Here is a 6,023-nt window from a genome sequence, read left to right on the forward strand (position 1 = left end):
ACCTTCCCCAGCACCTGCTACTGCTGTTTCCCTCCAGGACAGCTCTTCTGCCCCCAGGTGCCTCTCTGCTCAGGGGTTATAGCTGTTCTTTTGTATGTCAATTGCTGAGGCGCATCTGTTGTCCCTCTAATGGCTCCTTGGCTGGGTTTGGAGAAGGGGGAAGCTTCTCAGCTTCTTACTGGAGCCACCTCTGGGGCCCTTCCCCTGCTGCCAAAAAAAACCCAACCAAACCAAACCAGAACAAGTGAATGTATTAATTTAATCCAAGAATGATGTGGAACAGTGCAATGATTTATAATGTTGTTGCATTGTAGAGTAAGCCAGTGCTGAAACATTTAAAAGGGATAGAAAATGTAGACATTGACATCTATTTTGAAACAAACACAGCAAAAATTTCTCAGGCAAAGCAACCCTAGTACATGTTCAGACTCCTATTATCTTGAAGCAAATGAATCTCTGCACTACAGCATAGAAAGAAACATTGAATTCCAGCACAATTTATTACAATATAGCATGCAGTTTATTTTTGCTAATTTGAAATTTATATATTATGGTGAGTGGCTACAGCAATTGTTCATTTAAGATTTCCATAAATCTCATCTGTATTTGGATTCAGATGTTAACATTTCTAAAATCTCATTAGAAAACCTGATGAGGAAGAAGAAGAAACTATAGGAAATGAATTAAGTTGAAAGCTTGCACACTTGTGTAAACATTGCCCTTTAAAAAAAAACACAACAAAACAAACCACCAAACTTCTGAACTATATTGTCATTTATATGGCAGAAATCTTGATTTAGAGAATGGGAAAAATGGTTAGGGTTAAAAGAAACTCAGGAGGAAATTCTCTTTTATAAATCACATAAGGGAACATCAGTACTTCTTGCATCTTACCTCCTTTGAATACTTAGACTTATTAACAACCATCAAGTCCATCACCGTTAAAGTGTACAACAGTACTATTTGTTGCAGTGATTGAATTTTTTCAATTTTCTTGTCTTTGTGATCTGTTTCAGGCTGTATTTGTACCTGTTTCACACTGCAAATATCACTTCTGAGTTTGACATAACAGTGGAAACCAAGGGTACAGACTAAATCTTGGGAAGATACCAACAAAGGTCAGGGTAAGCCAGATGGGTAAGCCAGATTCAATATCGTCTAGTGCTTACAGGTGTTTACAGAATTTACTCAGTTTCCTGGTCCAGTGTAGTCAGCAGCTCTCATGATCAGGAGCACTTATTGGAACCCAGCAGAACATGATGGATGAGTATTTGCTTTTCACCATAGAAGAGGGCCACCTGTTTGGAAGAGACACAGAACAGGAAGCAGGACATGGTTCCAGTAAATAATTCTTGACTGTTTAGATGTACTTGATCTCAGTAATAATGAAGGATGGTCAATTCCATCTGAAAAACTCTTGAATTGAAGGGGTTATTAGATGAGACTTTTGTTCTATTCTAGTTTTTGTTGAGCTCTTGCCACTGTAAGATGTTAATTTCTGAAGTAATTGTCTAAATGACCTGAATACAATATCTCATGACAACTTCATTTTTTTTTTTTAAATTATTTTCATTTTCAGCTGATACTTCACTCATGCTAATCCATTCATCTGTTTAGGAGGAGTTCGAATAAAGCAATAGGCATAGATATATTAGTCTCTTATGCATACAAATCACCAGTATCATATGTTTGTATTAGAAAAAAAAAAAAAGTGAAAGAAATAGACCTTTATGTAAAAAATGAGATAATCTCCTTGCACTGAATTTCTGGTCTCCTGGAAACTCAGAGGCACAGAAAAGCACAAATTGTTGATAAACTACAACCAAAAGAAACTAGCATCAAGTTGTCCAAAGCTTTTAAAACTTGGCTCAAATCAAAGGAGTACTTTGAAGGATATTTCTTACTTTGGGTGATCTGTTTCACCATATATAAGAGATACATCACATATGGATGAAAAGAAACTACAGTGGAGAATTGCAGATGTTTCACTTATATGATACCTACTACAGTCCTGACTGAATAATACACTATTGTTTAAAGCATTCTTTCATTTTTAAAGAAGTATTTTGCAAAACACACTATACAAGGATTATTCTTTATTTGTACAATTACAAACACATCAATTAACATCTTTGATCATCAGTTCCCAAGTACTCCATTAGTGGACAAATCGCCTTTAATTTACCATTTCATTGACCATAAGTTTGACACTCCTTAACATTTGTTAACCCATGGAATTAATGTTAAATTAGAAATCTTTTAAACTGTAGCCATTAGGTATTTAATTTGCTCTGATTTTATAGATCTTCGAGTTCTAAGCAGATTGTTTATAATTTTTAAAGGCCTTTTGCTTTTCACATAAGATTTTATGACTTAATCAAATTGGCATCTGTTGCACTTACCTGCATTTGGAATTACATTTAATTTGCTAGTTTTTAAAAATGTTGCTCAGACATTTTTTAATTTTTTCTGGGAGATGGGGATGGGTCTTGTTTTGGAGGTTTTGTCATAGATATTGAAGAAAATAAATTTTATATTGAAAAATCCTATTGCCATTTTTATTTCCCAAGAATCAGGTTAAACAAGGTCAAGTCATTTGTGTATTTTTTTCTCTTATTACTTATTCTTTTTCCTTTGTCTGTATAATTCAACACAATTGAATTCCACATAATATGGAGTAAAATAAAGTGGTTTGAGTGACAGGTTTTAAAGATATGTGATGACATTAGCAGCCTCAAAGCAGTATATCTACACAGTCTGACAGCAACAGTGAGGTGTTTCTCATTTGTTTTTAAAGGAACAACGTTTTTGCTATTTAACTGTCAAGAGATGCAATACATCCTTCCAGTAAATGCAGGTTGCTTGGAGTAGTTATCTCTGATGTTCCTAGTGAATAACTGTGTCAGGATGTTTGTGTGCTTGCTTGTTTTTTGCTAAGTTCCACACCTGAAACTTCACTTTTTGTAGCTGCTTTCATAATATCATCTTGTGATTGTACCTGGGTTGGGTATTATTTTGTTGGGATGCGCAGCCAACCTTGCCTGATCTATCATGAACAAGGTGCATTCAGTTTTGTTCCTGAGCATTACAATGACCTGTCCATTTCCTCTTTCTGTTCTTCCATGAGAACATAGAATGGTGTTCATCTGTTGCACTGTATGACAGCAAATGTAACATTTGGAATCAATGTCTTCTTTTAGAACTGATCTATTCTTGACATACAACTCATTTACCCCACTGGTATCAGGTCATCCAGGGACCATTTTTTTCCACAGGCTTTCTCTGCTTTATTAGTCCTGTTCAGAGAATGTTCTATAGGTAAATGCTTAGAAAATGTTTTAATATCACAGGCATTTGAATAATGTTTTTCATATTTTGCCCTTCTGTGAAATGGTACAAGAAAAAACACTACAGGAGTTTATCTTCTGGGATTTTGTATTACTTTCATGACAGACCTTTGTAATTTTACAATCTTGCATTGCAGACTTGCCAGTGCAGAAGGTAGCAGGTTGTTGGGACTGTTCTCTAAGGAGTTGTGATCTGTTCCAGCTTGTACTTGGCATCCAAGGAAGGTGCATACTGTTCCCATGAGATTTCTGCAACAGTGTCAAATAATATTTTTTTTTCCTCAGTTTAATTTTATTTCACTACTATAACTGATTTTGAGGATAATGGGTTTCCTTCCTGTAACAATTCTTGTGTTAGTTTATTTTCATTTGATTATGAGGTGACAGTTCCTGTTTGGGGAGAAAGTTTTATCCAAACTTCTGTTTCTTCAGTTTGTATAAACATCTTATCTGGCATGGATTCTAATGTTTTTTGAGAAAAGGCTTTAAAATTCTTGGTTTCACTTTATTCAGGTCAAATCTGAGATTTCCTGTTTCTAGAAGGTGATCAGTGGGACTTGCTCAACAAAAACTTGCATTCTGTTGTGATGCAGTCTTTTTGTGTGTTGCTGATGAATAATATTATAAGATTTCTATTTTTTCACAAATGCTGTTTAAGGCAAGAAAAAACACTAGTGACAATTTCAGAACCTATTTTTTTTTTTAATATTATAGTACTCCCCTGTTATTTTTTTGGTACTATTTCTTGTGCATAAGCTATACAAAGGACACTCAAGAGATAAATCATTTTCCCACGCAGTCTGAGCTAGCAATATTCTGAGTAAGCAGCCAGTACATAAATACAATGCCTGCCAAAAGGTAAAGTGGGTTCACTTCATTATTGCTTGCCTCTCATGAGTTGACACATATATGGATCAGCTGGTGTCTTTCTTTTCCATTACATAAGTTTATCCATGCTAGTTACCTCTTAAATTTCCAGTTATGCCACAAGTACTATTTTGGACACTGCTCTTAAGTGTAATCACTGTGGTGTATTTACTGCTATCTTCATATTTGCAAACACAACCATTTTGCAATGTTCTGGTAGGCATCCTGCAGAAGAGGAAAGGAAATTTCCAAATCTTCTGTGATGTAAGACGTCCTTTTCAGGATCTCAGATATAGTCTGTATGTGCTTCAGTTCCTCTAATGGGAATTTGAAATAATGATGATCACTTTCTGGTGCTCTTCTAGACTCTAAAGTCAACTTAGATTGAAGACTCTAATTTCCTACAGAAACATTGCAGAGGGTTGATATAAAAAAAACTCTACTAGGTAAGTTTTGGCAAAGCCCAATCTTTTAAAAGCATGCCTGACGGCCATGTACCCCACATAGGGCCCGATCTATCGCTGAAATTTAGATAGAAGAAGACAGATTTATTAATTTTATAGTATAGTCATGTTGTTGGTTTGAGGTTTGTTTGTTTTTTGATCATTTTTTAAAAAGTATTTTAAATAATATGATGAATTACAAGCTGGTCCACTTTTGTGCTTTCAGTGCAGAAAAAACAGATGGTATTTTAACAGATCCTCTGAGTGGAGAAGAGACGTCTGTAAAACCTTTCCCTTCAATGTAATTTTTCTGTGGTCTAAAAGCTACACTACTTTTAGCAAAAAACTTTGTTAACGTAATGACATTTCTTACTGCAGTGGCTAACTCACTTTTAAGCACTCAAGCGAGTACCAAGCAGAAACAGAAGCAGAAATGTTAATTCTTTTATTTCATGCAATCAAGCTATAACAAAAGTAATAAGCATGAGATGACAGAATAAAACAGTGAATATAGTGTAAATCCTTAAGAACATGTCTTTACTCATGTAATATTATGAAGGCAGAAATGGGGAGATCAAGTAAGTAATGTTTGCAAAAACCAATTGAAAACCTAATGGTCATTCTCTGAGTCTTACAGAGAGATGGAAATGAGGGGAAGAATGAACTTAATTTAAAACTCCAGATGTGAGTAGTGTACTGGTGCTAATGTAGGGAGTTTACTGCTGTGTTTCTGGTTTTTGTTTTGGCTTTGGTTTTTTGGTTTATTTTTTGTTGTTCTTGAGTTTTGTTTTGGGGGTTTTTTGCCTTTTTTGTTTTGTGTTGTTTTGTATATCCCTCAGATTTTATTTTTCCTTGAGAAATTCCTTTGTGTTTTTTCTGCAGCACTGCTGTGTATCAGTTCAAGGTGACTGTTACAGAAAAGAGATTTCTCCCCTTTTTTCTCTCTCATATCAGGGAATTGAAATTGAATAGCTGACAGCAGACCTGGGTGAATTGCAATGACGTTATTTTCAGTTGTGAATTTTCCTGCCTTATCTGCACCATTTTCATTTTGCTCCACTTCCTTCATTATATTGCATTTCATTCATGCATTGATACCATCTCCTGGAGACTGTTTTTCCAAGTGATTAAAAGCTGTTGGCTTTGCTGAGAGGCAGAATAACTGACATATCCTGTAATGGACCATTCAGTTGGCAGAAAAAGGATAGGATTTTTTACACCTATAAAGAGCTTGTTTTCAAAGGAGTACTTCAGACATATTGAGTTTACATATGCACAGCTGAGAACAAAAATAAGTAGAGAAACAGATTATGTGCTTTCATAAAAGAATTCAAAGTAGTTGAACACCCTTTCACTAATTCAGCAG

The sequence above is a fragment of the Chaetura pelagica genome, unplaced genomic scaffold (genome assembly GCF_000747805.2).
Source record: "Chaetura pelagica isolate M959 unplaced genomic scaffold, ChaPel_1.0 scaffold71, whole genome shotgun sequence".
NCBI classification, from domain to species: domain Eukaryota; kingdom Metazoa; phylum Chordata; class Aves; order Apodiformes; family Apodidae; genus Chaetura; species Chaetura pelagica.